This window comes from Protopterus annectens, chromosome 3.part1, assembly GCF_019279795.1.
Source record: "Protopterus annectens isolate FY-2018-M chromosome 3.part1, PAN1.0, whole genome shotgun sequence".
Taxonomy (NCBI): domain Eukaryota; kingdom Metazoa; phylum Chordata; order Ceratodontiformes; family Protopteridae; genus Protopterus; species Protopterus annectens.
Window position 1 is genome coordinate 16,304,744 of NC_056732.1, and position 21,605 is coordinate 16,326,348.

General features: G+C 37.0%; 1 non-coding gene across 1 annotated transcript; it reads left to right on the forward strand.

Moving 5' to 3' along the window:
• The first annotated feature begins 21,013 nt into the window (after window positions 1-21,013).
• On the forward strand, window positions 21,014-21,085 carry TRNAG-UCC. The gene has a single exon. It is a non-coding gene; the product is annotated as a tRNA-Gly (tRNA).
• The last annotated feature ends 520 nt before the right edge of the window (window positions 21,086-21,605 follow it).

Genomic DNA, 21,605 nt, shown 5'->3' on the forward strand with positions numbered 1-21,605 from the left:
GTTGGAAGGTTTGCAGACAAAGCCAGAGAGGCAAGATTACACTGGTTTGGACATGTGCTGAGGAGAGATGCAGAGTATATTGGGAAAAAGATGCTAAGGATGAAGCTACCAGGTAACAGGAAAAGATGGAGGCCTAAGATAAGGTTTATGAATGTGGTGAGAGAGGACATGCAGGTGGTTGGTGTGACAGAGCAAGATGCAGAGGACAGGAAGAAATGGAAACAGTTGATCTGCTGTGGCCGAAAGAAGAAGAATTTATATATTTATATATATGTATATATAAAGTTATTATATATTTATATACTATATATTTATGTGTTTATGTATTTATATATATTATATATTTATGTATTTATATATTTATATGGGAAAACTGGTGCTTCTTGAGCATTGAAGTTACTTGCTGAGCCTGCTTAAAACTAACAAAAAAGAGGATTGATCTGCAGCCAATCTCAGCTGAAACTTCAAAATATTGATACTTCTTTACTGAAAAATATAAAATAGACAGAGAGCTGATGAGCCTCAGTTAAGGTCAAAATCACTAGATATATATATATATATAGTTATATGGGTGCCCTGATTTTGGTCTAACTGCTCATTTGTTGACATCTGTTTAATCAACCATATTTGGTTGATACATGCAGATGGGCGATAGGTGTGTGAGACGGGTCTCTATTACTTACTCAAAGTGTCAGAATGTCAAGTACCCTTCCATCGACACCTAAGTGTCAAGCGTCCTCTTCAGTGAATGGCCACATCATCAATTTCTTTCCAAGGGAAAGAAATCGGTTAACCGTTGTTTGAAATTTGCCCTTTTCCCCACTGTAGTACGATCTTGGAGTTAGTATATTTAGTTGAGGGGGTGTGGGGGGCACAGCCCCCACATTGGGGCATGTGTGGGGCAAAGCCCCCCACTTTATAGTGTTAGTTAAATTGTGTCGTTTGTATTTGGGCTACTGATTTCTTTCCCTTGGAAAGAAATTGATGATGTTGCCATTCATTTGACACTTAGGTGTCGATGGAAGGGTACTCGACATTTTGACAGTTCAAGTAAGTAATATAGACCCTGTGAGACTGACAATCCCCAGGGAGGGGACTATTCCCTTTCCCTGGAGATTGTGTGATCTAAGATCTAGTATATATAATTAGCAGTGGGTTTGGGTGGGTGCAGGGGGAGCTTGTCCACCTGCAAACAACAATGTTATTTTTTGCATGTGCCAAGGTTCTTTCTCGACACATGCATGTTAATATGTCGACATTCATTTTGTTGTATATATATATATATATATATATATATATATATATATATATTTAAAAACCTTTAGATATAAGTTACACAATTAAAAAGGAGTTTCTTACAATAGCGACTACACTGTGGTCTAAGAATAGTTTGCTATCAACATTAGTTTGCAGATCTTTAGCTAAGGGATCAATTTTCAGGGAGATATTGCCAATGTTATAGCTGCAAAGGGAGTCATGCTTGGTGAAAGATATGATTATCCATTTCTTTGCATTTAGTTTTAGTCCATGGTTTTGACACCAACTATTTGATTTGTATAGGCTTTTTTGTAGGATCCCTGTGTCCTCTATGGAGTTTATCATGGCACAAAGTTTTCATTCATCTACACACATAGTCAGCCACAAACTCTTAACATTAACTTTGACCTCCAAGAAATAAATGTCAAAGAGAAGTGACTATAGGACTGAACCCTGTGGCACTCCACTTGTGATAGCATTTTTTGGAGAAGGTAAAACCAACCACCCTTATTTCCTGTGTTCTGTTTGTGTGCCAGTTTCTATCCAATGAGCTAGGTGTGGTTAAAAGTTAACTGGGAAAGTTGATGTATGATGTCGGGCTGTGGTATGGTGTTAAACGCCTTTGCAAGGTCCAGAGATACAATGTGCACTGATTTGCCCACATCCATTAACTCAGCGACATTTTGAAGATGTCAACCAGGTTAAGTAGGCAGGTCCTGCCCTTGTCAAATCTAGAATGGGTTGCGTTACCTAGATCCCTAATGATTAGTTCCATAGTGACCCTTTCATAGCCTTACAGATGAGGGCCGTCAGGCTTATGGGTTTATAATTACCTGGATCCATTGAAGCTCCACCTTTGGCATGGGAATGACTGTTGCTGTCCTTCATCAGAAACACAGCTTGTTTTGATACTAATGTTGAATATCCTCTGAGATACAGGCTAACCAGTAGGCAGCCTGATATGCTATCTGTCCCTACAGATGTAGTATTCTTGGTCTTAGACAGTGCCTTGGGAACTTGTTTATGTGAGATTTGGGGAGGGAGGTTAAATGTAGGTATTTGATCTGAGAATATCAGAAGGGAGAGGAGTATAATTAGAGCTGAATTTGTCCACCAGCAGATTGGCTATGCACTCAGGGTCTAAGTATGTGGTACCGTTTACTATTAGGTCTGAGCCGTACTGGGCATTTCTTCTGAGATATCTAACACATATAAAAAAGGCTTTGTGGTTATCTTTCCCATGGGTGACTATTTTACCTCATATCTGACTTAGGTTGATTTTGACATTTCTAGTTTAGTTTAACAAGAACATTTTTGGCTTCTTGAGAGCTATTTATTTTTGCTAAGAATGTTTTTTATTATAGAACCTAATTACCTTAGGGTTACACCACACCACAGGTGATTATTTCTGAATCTGGCATTGTAGTTATTTCTGATAGGGATACATGCATCTATGCAACTATTCACATGCGCATAGAACTTGGCAGTAAAGGATTTCACATAAGCAGTGAGATTATTACGCTGGAAGGAGCTTCTGAATTTAGTCAGGGCATCACTCAGTTTTACTGCATCTATATCATGTTATCGAAAGTTTACTTAATTCAATCAATAAAGGTCGAACTTTATTGAGTGATTAAGTAAAACATCGAATAACGTAAAAAAAAAAACAAATTAAAAAAAAAAAAAAAAACTAAATGTACCTCCCACACTTCCCCTACTTAAATATATCAACTCTGAGACCACACTACATTGAGGTAAATGGAATTCTCCCCCTTACGGAGATTTCCGTTTACTTGCACAATGTTCTTCACTTTCGATATTGTCATGCCGGCAATATCAGACTCGATATCGTCAGCTTACGCCAACGTGAAGTAAACCCGTTTTACTCTCTAAATACTGAGGTAGTGAAGGCTAATTCAGATTTCAGTCTTAAGGAGAATGTGACGGACTGACACGTGGATTGATTAGACCAGGGAAGAGGTTACAATATTTGGGGACTTACTGCTTCATAGAGTTTGGATTTATAATGTTCAGAGATCTGTGGGCATACATGTTTAATGATGCATAACTTTACCAGTTTATAGTGGGATAGTTGTAATCTCCCTAGGGAATGGTGTTTAGCTTAACTCATTACATTTGAGTGATGTCTCCAGGCACATCTGCAATTATCTCCTACGGACACCTCTAGGCATCAAATATTGCTTGTCCATATTTGCATCAATAATTGCAAAACCATGCAATATACAAGGTTTTAAAATATTTCTTCTTAAGCATTACACAATGACAAATTCAACTGCCTTAATATTTGTCCTCTGTTTGGTATGTGTAAAGAGATATTAACTGTTGTTTTATGATATTAATTTATATAGATATAATTTTTCACATTTTTCTAAATATCTCAACAACCAAGTAACACAGACAGACCTCCTTAGCCTCATATGAAAGCTCTCAGCTAGATGTATAAGATGCTTCTGACAGTGTGTGTGTAACGTGAGTGGTTGCTGAGATATTGTAAGTTGTTTACAATATATTACAGAAATAATAGTTACTGTGTTTACTGGGACTTGTAAAATTCAGTTTAAGACCTAGAACCTAATGAAGCCTACCACTATAAAAACAGGTTGGGCTGAAGAGTTTGCCATTTACACTTCTTTCATAACCCTTATGGTTTCAGAGATATGAACATTTATTTGAAATGTGAGGACATAATTTGATTTTGTCAAAAGGCTTAGGCTCTGCCATACCTCTCAAAATTACAGATTTTCCCAGAATGTCCAGATTTTTGCCTTAAATTTTTGGTGTGTTCCTTCTAAAATCTGTACCTTTCTAGCAAATAGCTGAGGATAAAGTAATTAAATAATGACAGTTTTTTGAGTTTAAGACTCCACATCCTACAGAAATTTCATGCTAATGTAAAACCTATTATTCTATCAACTTTCTAAGTTTGTAAGAGCAATATTTAAAATCTGGCCCTATTTGTCCCCTCATCATTTTAGGCTTTGTCCCAGATTTTTTTCTCTGAGAGGTTGAGAGGTATGCTTTGCCCTTTGGAAGTTTCAATGCAAACTTCCTGAGCCCCATTGGAGTGAATGAGTTAATACATAGGGACTCCATAGTTGTTATTTATTTATTTACTGATTCATTGATTGATTGACATTTGATTACCAGGAAAGTCTGATTTGGTAGAAGTCGATTTTCAGTGGAGGTCCAGAGAGAAAAGCTGCAAATTATTACAAAACATTTTAAGAACAATAATTTTACAATCTTCAAAAATACCACAAAAACATCTGCAGTTTAAATAATTATAACACATTAGTGATAATATAAAAAACATTGGTTAAAAAGTGATACAAATTATATACCACTCATTTAATATTTATAGAAATTTTAGACAGTTTGTAGAGAAATTAAAGGTAAGTTAGTCTAATACAAACAGGAATTGCAATACAAAGTGAGGGGGAAACATTAGAGAAAGTTATGGAAGACAATTTGATAGAAGTAAGGAAGTGAGTGAAGAAGGGAGAGTAAGCAGGTATAAGGAATGAACATGTACATGTTACCATTTACGGATATAGTTTATCCTGGTTTTGATGCCCATCAGATTTGATAGGTTTGTAGACAGGCAGGAGTTTTTGGTCAATGGATCACAATGACTGACTGGGAACATAGTTGTATAGAATGGCTTTTAATCCTGGACAGGCAAATGAATGCTGGATAATTTTATAGGTGGTGAGAAGCTGTATAGGTTTAAATGATGAGGCAGTTCTAACCAGTTTAGGCTTTTTAGTGATATGCAGTGGTGGGTTCTGAAAGTAGCATTTGCTACAAAAGTAGCCACTTTGTTATAGCATTGTTCAAGTTTTAATTTTTGTGAAGCCTGGAGGTTAGTGAGGATGGGAGTGTCATAAAGAAGTGTGGGGAGGAGATAAGTAGTGACAAGTGTAGCTTTAGTGGTGTTAGTGAGAACGTTTTTGGGTGTGTAAAGCATCCCTAGTTTTGGATGAGTTTTTCTTATGTAATTTTGCATAGGAATGTCGAATGTAAGCTTATCGTCCACAGTCACCCCTAATAACTTGCTATGAGAAGTGACTTCAATTGTTGTATCATCAAGAGGAGGAATTGAATTTGTTTTTCTATGTGAGAGGAATTTGCCTAAAAAAGTAGTAGTTTGATCTTTTTCGGGTTGAGCATGAGTTGTAAGTCATGAAGCCATGTTTCAGTGGCTGTTAAAGCTTTCTGAGTATTTTTTGGAGGTGTATTATGTTGTCAGATATGCTAATGAGTGAGGAGTCATCTGCATACTATATTAGGGTGACCTGTTGTGTGGATGTATAGAGGGTGTTGGTAAAGATTTTAAAGAGGAGGGGACCAAAGCTAGAACCTTGTAGTACACTGGTGGTGACTGGGGGGTAAGGAGACAGGGTGGAGTGCCATTTTGGTGACTGATACCTATTGGATAGGTAGCTGTTGAACCACAGAAGGGCGAGCTGGCAGAGACCTAATGAGGACATTTGAAGTAGATATTTGCTGTGACAAACTGTGTTGAAGGCTTTAGACAAGTCTATAAATAAGACTAGTTCCCCATTATCTCTAACTTTATTGACAGTATGTATACAGGTTAGAAGGGCAGTGCTAGCGCTATGGGAAGGACAAAAGCCATTTCTTCCTGCAGGAGAAAGTCTAGCAATTGTTTTGAATGTCTTTTTCTCAAGTATTTTGGCAGGGGAAGATAAGATTGCTGTAAGTCTAAAGTTATTAATGTCTGTCGAATGTCCTTCTTTGTGCAGAGGGATAATGTGTGACTTTTTCCAGAGAGAGGGAATGTGTGATTCATGGATTGACCGATTAATAAGGATTGAGACAGGATTGGCAATGCTATTGGCTGCTATTTTTAGGTACTCACTTGGAAGGTCATCATCTGAAGAAAAGCAGAGTTTAAGTCTGTTTAAGAGCAGTTTTATACAGGATGTGGCACATGTTTGAAAATGGATGTGGGGATATGTGGTTGTTCAGCAGGGTTGGGATTACATGTTGAGGAATTCTTGGTTACAGATGCTATACTCTCTATAATATAAGAGTTGAACTGTATTGCAGTTTTGAGTGCTAAATTATCAGGAGATGGGGATGTGTTGAATTTTTGGATGGAATGTAAGATTTCTTTTATGGATGTCCCAAATTGTTAAGGTTATATTTAGTATTATCCTGAAAGTTATTATAATATAGTTTTTGTCTTCATTCATTTGCTTTTTTTAGTACAATTGTGAAGCATTCTAAAGTTTTCAAGATATTGAGGTCAAATTATAACTGAGAGCAATCTCTTTATAGCCAGTACAAAGCAATTAACAAAGTGATGCAATGTAAAATTAGTTTTCTGTCATTTCCTGAGGCTAAATGACTGGTATGTGCAGTACAGTCTATTGGTCAAGAAAAAGGGGACAGTGACCACCTTAGTAAGAGGTCCATAGAGTGCAGGTATTATTTCACAGAGACTTTCAATCACATATCAGGCATGTATTCGACTGATTAAAGTTATTACACAGCAGGATTCTTCATGATAAATGTGCTTATATTTTACAATGACAAAATTCTTAGTAAACTTGTAGGTGTAGGGCCTTGTGGTAGAGCTCCTGCAGTAAATAGGTCACATGTAGGGACCACAGGCTCTGTAAACTTGTAGATGTGGGGCCTTGTGGTAGAGCTCCTGCAGTATTGAGGTCACATGTAGGGACCACAGGCTCTGTAAACTTGTAGGTGTAGGGCCTTGTGGTAGAGCTCCTGCAGTATTGAGGTCACATGTAGGGACCACAGGCTCTGTAAACTTGTGACCACCTTAGTAAAAGGTCCTTAAAGTGCAGGTATTATTTCACAGAGACTTTCAATCACATATCAGGTACGTATTCGACTGATTAAAGTTATTACACAGCAGGATTCTTCATGATAAATGTGCTTATATTTTGCAATGACAAAATTCTCAGTAAACTTGTAGGTGTAGGGCCTTGTGGTAGAGCTCCTGCAGTATCTAGGTCACATGTAGGGACCACAGGCTCTGTAAACTTGTAGGTGTAGGGCCTTGTGGTAGAGCTCCTGCAGTATCGAGGTCACATGTAGGGACCACAGGCTCTGTAAACTTGTAGGTGTAGGGCCTTGTGGTAGAGCTCCTGCAGTATCGAGGTCACATGTAGGGACCACAGGCTCTGTAAACTTGTAGGTGTAGGGCTTTGTGGTAGATCCCCTGCATTATCGAGGTCACATGTAGGGACCACAGGCTCTGTAAACTTGTAGGTGTAGGGCCTTGTGGTAGAGCTTCTGCAGTATCGAGGTCACATGTAGGAACCACAGTAGCTGAAATGAAAGAAAGAAAAAACGTTACTAAACTGTAATATTGTATTAAGGTTAGGTAGGAAGTATAGGCCAAGGGGGGCATAGCAGTGGTCCTCTAGTCAACTATAATGTGGTAAGAGTTTTTTTATAGTAAGTTGGATGTGGAGGAGTTTCAAGTTGTTATCTTACAAAATAAGTCTGGAGATGAAATGTTTTTTTTAAGAATATAGAGTTACATTTACCTTTGGTGCCAAATTGTAATGCTGCTTGCTTGAATAAGTGATAGGCATCAAAGACCTCCACTTACGAGGTGCTTTAGCTGGTCTTGCATCACGTCTTTGTGACAGTGACTGTATATTTTTGTTTTCCAGGGTAAGTAGTGCTTCTAGGGTACATAGTTTTTTTGTTTGTTTGTTAAGGTTCCTAGTGCTGAACAGCAATACCTGAATGTTGTCGTGAGTATTTTAGTTATGTTTGAATCTTTAGACTACTGATATCACCTTAAAAAGGTACTACGTAGGTGGACAAGCTTTTAGCTAACTAATGGAAGCCATGGGGGAGAAGTGCTGGCCATCCTTGGCAAAGCCATTTGAACTGAATGTCACCTCTTCCCTGGCTGATATACATTATACCCCTTAAAATTACTCCAGAATCTAAACCAGTTGTTAAAGTCACATGTCTTTTGTTCATACTGTGGCATTTGGTGATGGTAAACTACTGCTGAAGGCTAGGTTTCTAACAACCTCAGACACATATTCTGAGAGCTCCAGCGTGTCTCACGTCATATAATCCAGGGAAGTATATCTCAAGTCATTTACTCCCAGGTGCATATGACTGTGACATTTGTGTATTTGTGGTGCAGAGACTTTAGGTTTTTGTGTAATACAGTGAATCCTGGCACCTGATAAGTAACTGACAGTGTTTGCACAGCCTGGTGAAGAGTGCATCAGCAGGTCTCGCTATGAAGTTATCGGTAATGAGGACATTGGTATGTGTAATGCTTTGCCTTATGGGATTTTGAACTGAGTCTATTTGATTCCTAGATGCCCGTTTCATGATAGGTGCTCCATGTGATATGTGCTTATGACGTTGCTGATGGTACTTGTGTATTGAGTTATATTTATGAGACATCTACAGTGTAGGTAAGTTACTGTTTATATTTATGAGACATCTACAGTGTAGGTAAGTTACTGTTTACATTTATGAGACCTCTACAGTGTAGGTAAGTTACTGCTTATATTTATGAGACATCTACAGTGTAGGTAAGTTACTGTTTATATTTATGAGACCTCTACAGTGTAGGTAAGTTACTGTTTATATTTATGACACACCTACAGTGTAGGTAAGTTACTGTTTATAGTTATGAGATATCTACAGTGTAGGTAAGCTACTTTTTATATTTTTGAGACATCTACAGTGTAGGTAAGTTACTGTTTATATTTATGAGAAATCTACAGTGTAGGTAAGTTACTCTTAAGAGCCTCAGCATATGTAGGTCTATATGTTTGGTCTGATGTGTTTGAAACTGGTTTAGTGTGGAGTTGTGTGGTGCTGACAGCCTGCTTGTTATTTGGCTCTGTGTGAGAACTTCGTGTCTAATAACATTATAAAACTACATTTCTCAGGCTCTGTGGCAGATTGTTTATGTAGTAGTAATGCACTCATTGTCTAACATTTCAGTGATATGGCAGTTCAGTCAAGAGAATTATGGGAATTATAGCTCTGAGATGCTAACAGGCCTCATCCTGCACTCCTGGGTTTCAGTCATTCAGTTTTCATTTATAAAAAACAAGTGCTGATTGAGGGTTGACCTTGGAAAGAGAAACTTCTACAGAGTGACGTTACACAGTTACAAATACATAACATGCACACACACACACACACACACACACACACACACACACACACACACACACACACACACACACACACACACACACACACACACACACACACACACACACACACACACACGTGCACAAACACAGAAATACACACACACACACACACACACACACACACACATAAACACGCGCATATATGTCTGTGCATATATGTGTGTTTGTGTGTGCATGTGTGCGCGTGTGTGTGTGTTTGTGTGTGTGTAGTTCTGTTTTTGTGCGTGTGTGTGTGTGTGTGTGTATGTGTGTGTGTGTGTGTGTGTGTGTATAGAGATGTTGCGTAAAACATAAGCCATATCTTCCCTGATAGTGCTCTGTATCTGGGGAATATTAGCTTTTAAGGAGAGCTGCTTTCATTATTAGCTAACATTTCTGCATGGGCCTTGATCACAATATCATTATTTTTATAAATACAGTTCAAATGCCCAAAATATGCTGCCAGTGAGAGTATAACATAAGATTTCTTAGCTTCAGTTTATGAAACCACAAAATGCCTTTTATTACTAGTTAGTTACTAGTTACCATGAAAACAAGTAGATCATGTCAACACATAATGTTATTGGAGAGAATGTAAGTGTCCCCTGTGAAGAAAATCTGTGTAAACCACTAAGATAGTAATGATTTAATGGCAGCATCTGTACATTTTCTGCATAGTTTTATTTTTTACTGTCACATGTTAGGGGATTGTGGCTAGTTATATAAAACAGAGTTTATCTAGAATGGCCGTAGTACCTACAGCTCCAAACTGTTTTTACTTTCTTCACGTCTGTCAGTGGGTGGTTAAATGATGCTGACTCAGGCAGCTGTCAGAAAGCGCTAGCAGCAGTTTGCTCCTGTGATGGATATTGGAAAGCCTTAGGCATTCAGATATACATTTCAGCAGAGAGTTCTTTTACTGCCCTACACATTGCATCGCGTTCAGTGCTTGGGAAAATGGGAAGGACGGTTGTAAATGACAAGCATTTACCAGTAAAGTAGTCACATAAAACAACTGAATTTACTTTACCACATTTTATTAACTTTATGTAATCAGTGCTTCAGTACCGCAATAACAATTACAACAACAGAGAAGTGGTTAAATGGCAGTCTGATGTAATAATTTTGTTTAATGCATAACATAGTCTGGAACAAATCCAATAAAATGCCTGAGCGGTAACAGTAAAATGTCCACCTCCCAGTGTAAAGATGCATTTTTATTTACTAATTAATCACTTGATGCAAAGCTTCATTGATTAATATCCTTACTATCTGATTGATATATTATTTATTTATTTATGTGGCATAAAGGAAGGTTCTGAAATAAGAAAAGCAATATAATTGCAAAGAGGTTAATAGCACCCTTCACTTTCCTGCAATTGCTCTTTCATTCCATAGAATCAAGTCAGTCTCCCACCACCAACTACATTTAGAGATTTCTATTTAAACTAAGTCTGTAGCTTCTGTTGTGCAACAGACAGACTGAAAAGTTAAAACAGTCCATGAAGAATTTTCCTGTAATGATTACTTTTTTATTCCCAGATATATTTATGCATAGACCTGGACAGATAAAAGGTTTAGTTTCCCTTCCTAAATTGAAAATGTGAGTCACAGCTACAATCTTATTAAGTTAAATATGCTGCAATTCATTTGTATATTTATTGCAGTTGTATACCAAGCAGTCTAACTGGGCAGAAAGTTACCCCTTTTCAGAGATGCCCAGGGAGAAAAACTCCAGAAAAATTCCAAACATTATATAAAGGAAATAGTAAACAGAGGTACACAAGTAATTAACAAATATACATTTAACAGAGTATCATTAATTAATAGCAGCATCATATAATCAGGTATAAAACATTTTCCTGGGAGAAAAGCTCCAGAAAAAAATCATTACATAAGGAACACAGTAAAACAAAGGCATATAAGTAATCAACAATTATACAACGACTGCCTATTAATATTTGAAAACGAGCACGCAGATTGGCCAGCCCAACCAGCATGCCCATTGTAAATCCCAGAATATACCAACAGAAAAAGGTCCAGTCACCCGGACTTTTTTCCATTTGTATTATTCCAAAAGTTTTATTTTTTAACAAAAAAGTAAAAAAAATATATATAGTCAACTCTGGACATACCAGAGAGGCAGCATGGAGGAAGTACAAAGAAAATCAGGTTTGTTATTTAAAACTAAAGACTCATACCTGATTTTCTTTGCATTTCCTCCATTCTGTCTCCTACCCTTAAAGTAGCTAACACTTTTTTTTTTTAATTAAAAAAAAAAAAAGAATACAAAAACGGAGCAATGGAGACTTTCTTGTCTCCGTTGCTTCCTTTTCAAAGCATTGATGTACTGGGTATGCGTGGGAATGCAAGTCCCATACACATGCACAGTACATCAGAACAAGGCAGCAGGATACCGCCAGCCGCTGAAAGACATAACCTCAGCACTGAAATAAATAGGACATGCTGGAGGGACAGATTCATAACCCAGAGGCTCCCTTCACTCTGGAATAAAATCCCAGTCCAGGTTAGGCAGAGTCCCTCATTGACTCTCTTCAAGAGGAATCTTGATGAGTGGATGGGAGATCGTAGGTTTACCCCGGGTATCACTTCTGTGTCACTGTTAGACAGAGGCACAGTATACTAACCTCGAAAAAGGGCATAGCAAAATTAATTTAAAATGGGTGGCGAAAGCCAAACACACTCTGGCTAGGCTTATAAATGCCCTAGGGCAGATAGCCTAGTATGAACCTATGAACCTAAGAACCTAACCTCGACTGTACGGCGCTGTTATACAAAGACATTATTTAAGAAAAGTACTTTTTTTTCCTAAATAATGTCATTGTATAATAGCAATAACCAACTCTGTGGTTGTGGTATACTGAAATTTACCCATGGTTGGCTTTATTTAATCACGCCAACTGTGGGTAAATCTTCAATTTACCACACCACATCATCAGTTATTACTTAAATAAATAAAGTTTAAACAGAGTATCATTAATTATTATCAGTATCATCTATAAGAAACAACATTTTGAAAAAAAAAACACTAGTAGAAGGACAGATGAAAAGAAGAAATGGAGGATTCCTACTAACAGGTGAGACAGAATATTTTAGGACAGGTAGAAGGAAGAAGAGGGAGAGATAGAGGACAGGGAGGAGAATTTGGGCAATAACTGAGGATATTGTGCTTGGAATGAATGGAAGAATGTAAGGGGCAGGACATTTATCATCCAGGACCTGTGCGCGTACAGAACCAAGTAGCTTTTAGGTATTCTCCTGTTTGCGCTTTGAAAGAGCTTGTGTTTGTTGTTTTTCTTACAGTAAGAGGAAGTGTTGTCCGGATTTTGGCCAGAAAAGAGGAGAACAAAGAGTCACCAGCTGAGTTGTTAGCTTTTGTAACAGTTAATAAGATTTCGTCAGTGGATCTCAGCTGTCTGCTTGGGTTATAAAGTTGGAGAATAATTTTCAAACAAGGGCATTTGTCTGGATAATAGACCCAAACTAGGGCATTTGTCTGGATAATAGACCCGTTTATAAGGAAGTGACTAGCCGGGAAAGGGTAAGGTAATGTCTTAGCACTAACTACTGATGGTTTTTAAGGCCAGTCATGTGTCCAATAATAATAATTGGCAGCAATTTCACCACCTTATTATAGTCCTGTTCCAAGAGTGAGAGTTGAGTGGATTGTAGGTTAAACGATATTGGTGGAGCATAAAGCAGGTTAGGAATAAAAATGGATTGAGCGATGCTTTTTCTGGCATTATCTGTATGGTATTGTTTGAATCTGTAGAGTGCACCTAGTTCTTAGTGGGTGTTTTTTACTGTTTGTTTTATGTGATGATCACATTTTAAACTTTCATCAATACTGACTCCTAGAATCTTAGTTTGACTTACTGGGTCTACGGTAATGATGTTAGAGGATGTGAGTTTGAAATAATTTTTGTAGTCAGTTGAATGTTTTGGGGTAAATAGGATAACTTTTGTTTTCTAGGTTAAAGAGCAGCTAAGTATCGGACAGCCAGACCTCTATGGTGGAGAAAGACTCTTGGGTAAGTTGTTTTAATTTATCTATACATTTAAGAACAGATGATTGTTGAATCGTCTGTGTACAGTATGATGGCAACTTTTCTAGAAACTAGATGAAGATCATTCTTGAATACATTGAACAATACGAGACCTAAAAGGAAACCTTGAGGAACACCTACTGTAATGAGAAGAAAATATCTTTTTGCCAATTTACTGCCAGTTGCCTATTTGAAAGGTATCAGAGAACCAAGATAGTGAAGTCTTATGTATTCCTAGACAAGCTAGTTTTGGAAGCAATTTCTGGTGGGATACGGTGTCAAAAGCACTGGATAAATCTAGGAAAAGTGCTGAGACTAACTTCCCAGACTTTTAATATTAGTTAACAGATGCTATAAACCTAAGGAGAGCTATTTGTGTTCTATAAAAAGGTCAGAAACTGAGAAAGGACGCAGTTAAGAACTTGAGATCGGACACTCTTCTTTACAATTTTTGAGAGCAGAGAATGTATGGCTATCAGCCTGAAGTTTGAGAGCGCATCTGAGATCCTATCTTTATGGAGAGGAGGAATGTAACACCTTTTTCATGGTCTGGGACATAGGTTTTGGTGATGGAGTGGTCGATCAAGAGAGAGAGAGAGAGAGAGAGCGTGAGATAAAAAGCTAAGGCATCAGCAGACATTTTGAAATACTCAGATGGTATGTTAGCAGGAGCAAGGGTTGCGGGTTTAACATTAGTAATAGTAATTGCTTATTTCAGTCTAAAAACTTACATTAAACATTGGACAATTCCAAAGAAAAATTGGCTTTGCAAGAGAACTTTATGAAACAAAGTGACTTGCTAAAGAATGTTGTTTCACAGTATGAAAAACAAATCAAGGACATTGAAAATGATCTCAATACCACAGATGACAGAATTATGGAAGAAGAAGAAAACCAGCCAGGGTTCAATTTACAACATAATACTTGGCTAGTAAACAAACTGGAAGATGCAGAGAATCAGGAATGGATGAACAACATCAGGAAACAGAAGGCAGTGACATTGTGGGCTTTTTAACTTCATGGATCTCCAAGTGCTAAACTTACAGGACTGTCATATAGTATAGAAAGCGCCTACAGGCCATTAGTTCACCTATTTCCACCACATTGACAAGTTCATATTTTATCTGGTTAAAGAACTTGACTTAAAAAAACATCCTGGGCAAATTCTTCAGTCACATTAGGGCCTAATAAATTAATGACAATAACTATGTCACCAAATCTCTGGAGAAAAGGAAAACTGCATGGTCCCTTATAAAATATTTAAAAAGAACAACATTAAAGCATAACTTCTATTTCCTGTTAAATTAAAAAAATCACCACAGTTTTAAGAATTAAACATTTAAATACTTTGAGGAAGCATCACACTTTGACTATTATGGTCTTTTCTCTCTCAAAAAAAAAAAAAAGATCTTCAGAAAATGACCAAAGAAAGCTAAAATGCAGTGCCACTGAAGAAGTCCAGAACAGCTCCCATTTTTATAATGCCCAGAGAGAAGAGAGAGGAATGAGAGCTGATAGTTTATTAACCACAAAAGGAAAATTCTATTATTAACGTCAGGCTTACCTCTGTTTAGGTTTATCTGTAAATGGTTCACATATAAAGATAATTGAAATATTTATTTAACTATAGGATCTGGAACAAATATAAAAGTAAACCACTCTTGAATTATGATGTTTTCCGATATCTCATGCTAACACAGGTCTATATAAGCTTTATTCTAGTACTATTTTAGTCTTCTAAAATATTTATTTATAATCATTGTAATATTTAAATTAAAATACAAATATAGTCAGAGTTTGCATGGCAAGCATATGTAACTAGATTGGTTTTAGCTGTTCAAAACAATACTTAATTCTTTAATAAGTACTGTTTCTATGCAAGGAATTCAATATAATATGCATATTAGTTCATGAATATTGATGAGCGGATTGGAGCATGCAACACTGTAAGTTCATTGATGTTATTATTTTTACACTTGCATTATAAATAATTATTAAATATGGCTTCATACTAGCTGATCTGATCACATTCCACTTTCAGTGTCTTTTGTCAGATGCCACAGTCGTCTGCATGTCTTGTCTTCTTTAATGAGAACTTTTGTATATTTTGTGTATTTGCATATTTTTGTATGTTCAGACCAAGCACGTAAACACCATACTCAATAAAAATAAGAAAGTGCTCCTACGTTACTTCACAATAAGCTACACACTTAGTCCGTGATATCCGTAAAAATTTATTGAAACAAAGTACTTAGCGCTTTCATCCCTTCATCTATGCTCTGGGACATCATCAGAACTGAATGAGAGGAGAAAAAGTCACCATTATATATACAGAACACTCCCTAATCTACCAATTAATATAATTACAGACATTAAATTGTAATTAAACAATTAAAAATTGTGTGTTGAACTAAAATCTTAAGGAATTCATCATTTCAAAGCTTTGTTTTTCAATACTGGTAAGAGAGAAACATAATCGTTAAGACCTGGAGCCATGGTAGCATTAAGTCTAATTATCCAGTATAACTCTCTTAAATCCAATTATCCAGACTTTTTCTCCTCTCATTCAGTTCTGATGATGTCCCAGAGCATAGATGAAGGGATGAAAGCGCTAAGCTCTTTGTTTCAATAAATTAAGTTTTACGGATCTATCACGGACTAAGTGTGTAGCTCGTTGTGAAGTAATGTACGGGCACTTTCTTATATTTTTGTAGGTTACCAAGATCACTGTATAAGTAATGTATCTGCATTCTTTTTGCCTATTGGCCATGATCCTAGATGAAAAAGACCTTTGAACCAGTCCACTTACCTAACGTGTTGATTAGGTTTCCCAGTGATTGTGATAGAGAATATTGTGTTTATAATACTTTGAGGTGAACTGAACTTGAAACTGATAGTTTCTTCCATTGTTTGTAATTGGTTGAAAGCCAGTTGGTAGATCAAAGGCAGTTTCAGTGGCTGCCATTTCAGTGAAATGAAAATGTTTTACTGAAAGTACTAAAGCTAACATGTAAAGAATTCCCTTTTCAACATTATTGTGAAATCTCTGAGTAGTTGTATTTAAGTTTGGGAGGTGTGGGGGGGGGCCTACATGAGGGGTGCAGGGGGGTTGCCCTCTTGCAAAACAATACTTACTCTGACTTTTGCCAAAAGTACTTTTGCTGAAACATTTTCTGATGTTTTGATTTGGGGAAGGTCCTGATCGAGCAGCATGATTCCACCTGTTAAGTTTAGAAGAAACAGTGCTTATCTGCTGCTGCTTTGCTATTCCTCTGTGAAGAGAAGTGTTATGGCCACTTGCTCTAAGATGTAAATCACGTCATCCTGAAAGATGGCAAGGTGACAGTTTTGTCACAAGCCAAAGTTTATAAAAGAAGAAAAAAATAGAAGGGGGTAGCATCCACTTTACAATGAAACCAGTGATTAGTTCTGAGCAATGATGTTTTTAAGTATATTAACAGTCTATGAGCCATGTGTAAGCACTAACTAAATTGGATCTGAGAGCAATAATAAGAGAGATAACACTCCAATATAACCGAGAATAAGGGACTCTGTTTAGTACGTTCCCTGAAGGTCAAATACCTTTATATAATAATACAACCAGTTCATTCAGCTGAGTTTTACATGGTTTGTGTAGGGAGGAAGCCCTGGTGTTTGTGTATAGAGCGGGTGTCCAGCTGTTTGAGGAAGCCCTGATGTTGGTGTATAGAGCAGGTGTCCAGGTGTTTGTACCTTAGGCTAGTAGAGTATGAAGGACATATGTGGGTACAGTTCTTTTGGTCACCAAGTCAGTTGGACAAAAGGGAATTGGTCAAGTATTTACTCAAATGTCCTTTTATAGAGCGGGAGCGGTTTGTTCCCATTCTCAGTGTGTTTTCCCCTGACATAGTCAAATAGTGGGGTAAAGAAATTGGTCCCTTCCTATGCCATTGTGCAGAGTTTTAGTACATTTACATAGTGTGCATGATTGGGGGGGGGGTCTTTGCTCCCCTGCAAAATATGCTTTTGGTTTCCTTTACTTGCCTTTTGACCACAGATGCGGTCACTGTCTTTTTTTTTTAAATTATTTTGAGTTTTGCTGATCGGTATTAGTGATGAAAGGTGATACATATACATACTATTCATTGACATATCAACTTATCAAACAGAAACAATTGCTGCTATAACTGATTGAAGGTCAGCTTATTCCTCGGACCTGCTTTTTTCAGTGTAAGATTACAGTACAGCGGAGATCTGGAAATGTGCCCTTTCTCCACTGTAGTACAATCTTGGAACTGGCATATATAATTAGCAGGGGTGAGGTGGTGCAGGGGGAGCTTGCCCTGGCAAAAATAATTTTAACTTTTTTTTCTTGTTTTTGATCAGCTGGTGATTAAGAAGTTGTGTTTTATCACTTTTCTATCTATATATTGATTTTTCATAACCTGACACACACACATACACACATACACACACACACACACACACACACACACACACACACACACATATATATATATATCTATATATATATCTATATATATATCTATCTATATATATATATATATATATATATATATATATATATATATATATATATATATAGTTTACTATCAAAATCATGAAAACTGGAATAAAATCCAGACATTATCATGAATCATATCTCCAAAAATCAAAACAGGAATACAGGCACTATGTCGAATATGATGCTGGTTCGAAATCTCAACATTATTTGACATAGTGCCTATATTCCTGCATTTCACATGACACCACCTAATGTTACACTTTGAAGCAAGTACGTACTGCACAAAACAGAAATAAGAGTTTTTGCAGGGGGGCAAGCCCTCCTGCATCTCCATGTGGGAGGCTGTGCCCCCCAAACCCCCTGCAAATAATATATTTCAACTCTGAGATCGCACTACAGTGGGAAAAAAGGTATTTTCCCAATCCCTACTTTACCGTGATCTGTGCTCATGAAACCCAATACAGGTGTGCAAATGCACAGTGGCATTTGTGAAATGGAACAGTTGCACTGATACAGGTTAGACAAAGTGAAATTGTCCAATTGTTATTCGACATTCCCATTGTCGTCTAACCTGCACTTGGGATTGTTAATGTAAACCTAAATATATATATGTATATGTATATATATATATATATATATATATATATGTATATGTATATAATTCCCCTTCAGAAGGTCGAACAGCTGAAATCTCGAAATGCAGCTCGAATTTCAGAAGCTCAACCTTCTGAAAAGGAAAGAAAAAAAAAACAAGAAAACACAAAACAGTGTTTTTTATATATATATATATATATATATATATATATATATATATATATATACATACACACACACAGTTTACCATTTACCAACTGATCAAAAGCACCAATTCCCAAAAGGAAAAAAGCCAGCATAGTTGATGGAATCATAGCTGATCGTATGTAGCAGCTTTTTTAAGTGTGAAATTGCGGTACTATGGGGATTGGGGAATTTGCCTTTTTCCCAGTGTATTGCAGTCTCTGAGTTCGTATATATTTTAGTTTGCTTTTGTTTACTGGATTTGTGTGACTGGGTATGTCAAAGAACCCTTTACAATGGAAGGCCAGGGGAAAAAGCTCCAATATATTTTTAACAATCATTCAAAAGCATGCATGAACAGACATTAAGCAATACACAGTAACAACTGCACATTCATTTGCTTATGGAATAAAGGCAAACTATTACATTATAAAAGATACTTTTGTATTAGCAGATGTTGAACATTGTGCATTTGAAGAGGTGCATCATTTGGTTTGTCAAGTAAGTAATAGATCAGGTGATTAGTGCTTAGAAATGCAGAAATGAAGCTGCGGAAAGAAACTAAGTTGGATAGAAAATGTTATTATTGTAGTTAAGAGGTGGTGTGTAAATCAGATTTATTGATAATTATGCATGGTTTTCATAAAGGTAATATCAGAAGTACAGAGGTGGAGGTGAACAGTGTCACAATATGGCTGGAAGATGTTAAAAAAACTATTTAGGTATTGGTGAATAAAGTTATAGGACACAGGATTCTGAATAAAACCAAATGGTTTGACAATATGACAAGCTCAAGCTAACAGCGACATCTATTGTGTACATGTGAAGCAGCAGATCCATGTATTTGTTAGCTGAAGAGTTAATTCTGTTTTAAATGAGGTTACATTCAGAATGGATTTCAGTGGTAGTGGGATGTGGTTCCATTGTTTAGCTATTGTATTTGAATATAGCGCGTCACCTTCAGTATACGATGATTAGTAGGGGTCTGCAGGGTGCAGGGAGACTTCTCCCTGGCAAAAAACTTGAGCAAAGTAGCACTATACAAAACAAAGGGACACAGAGCTATATACATGCAAAACAGTTAATCTACTTCCTTTCGTAACCCTTTGCTCTAATCCTAACTTGTGAGCACACGCACATGCACACTAACTGCTATAACCTTTTCAGATCAACATTCATTTTCCTGCACCTAATTACCAACAGTGCAGAAAGGAGGATTCAGTCATTTGTGTACCCCCACAAACTTTACAGTCAAATGCACATTAGATATTTTTAGTTGTAACCAACCAGATATATATATATATATATATATATATATATATATATATATAAATTGAAGGAGGTTTCTCTCTCTCACATATATATACATGTGTGTGTGTGTGTGTGTGTGTGTGTGTGTGTGTGTGTGTGTGTGTGTGTGTGTGTGTGTGTGTGTGTGTGTGTCTGTGTGTGTGTCTGTGTGTGTGTGTGTGTGTGTGTGCGCGTGCGTGTGTGTGTGTGTGTGCATGTATATATAAATTTAGAATGGAGAAAAAACACAAGAATAGCCACTGGTATGGTTAAATCAACAAACTATAGAAAAAAAAAAAAATGTTTTTCCTCTCCAAAACACATCTGGCCATAATGAACCTACCAACCAAGACACTGTTAACAAACGCTGAGGTACTTCAGCATTTAGCTATTTTATTTACTGTTTGATAACCAAGTAAGTAGGCTGCTCCAAAGTCCTTTTCCAACCATGCAAAGAAATGCAATAGAATAAGACAACAAAATATATGCAAAGCACTAGAACGTCAAGGTTGATACTAAGAGATACATTTCAATGGTTGTTAGTTAACAAGGATATAGATAAGCCATAACTAAATATCTTCACATGAAAAATACATGGCACCAATTGTTGCGTAATGGTAGAGGAAGTAGATAAGAAAGCAAATTTTTCTAAGTAAACAGAAGATGTGTGGTTGGCTAACAGTAGCACTCATTTAGTGGAGTTAACCATTGTCTCTAAAATATGTCCATGGTGAGTCTTTATGGATGTGCTCAGGCAGAGCTTCTTTGAAACTGTCAAGGGATTCTTTAACCTTTATATCAGAAGCAGAGTGTTCTATACTACAGGTTCTGGTCTGGAACAGGTGTTTTAAAGGGTGGTGCAGTGAAGGAGATGCTCTTGTCCTGGGAGTTCTGTAGCAGTACACCTTCTATTTCATGTAGCATTGGTGGTGTAGTGGTAAGCATAGCTGCCTTCCAAGCAGTTGATCCGGGTTCAATTCCTGGCCAATGCAAGAATTTCATACATTTCAGAGGATCAGTTAATTAATTAATGGTGCTGTGAAAGCCGACACACTCTGGCTAGGCTTATAAATGCCCTCAAGCAGATAGCCTAGTACCTACCTATGTGGATTAACCTTTTAAAGGGTGGGTGGAAAACCTTTTATATAAGAGTGCCAAGTAAGTAGGTTATTCTATCAGTAACAGGGAGCCAGTTTAACCTTTACAAAAGAAGGCGGTGGGTGTGAGAAGCAGCAAGCAGCACATCTACAAATCTTATGAATGTAGTCCTTAGTCATTTTGTTTTGTAGGCTGAGTGAAAAATTAAAAGGAAAAGGCAGTACTCCTCTTTAGGTAGAAGCACATTTTTGGTTAAGGCAATTCTAGCTATTCGTTAATGACAACAACTTTTCATTCCATTCAAATTATAAAAGCTTTACAACTGACATAATAAATAACCTTTATAACCCATTTCACTCTCTTCAAACCACTTACATACATCCCCCAACTCACTTATACTTGCTAGGCGAATAC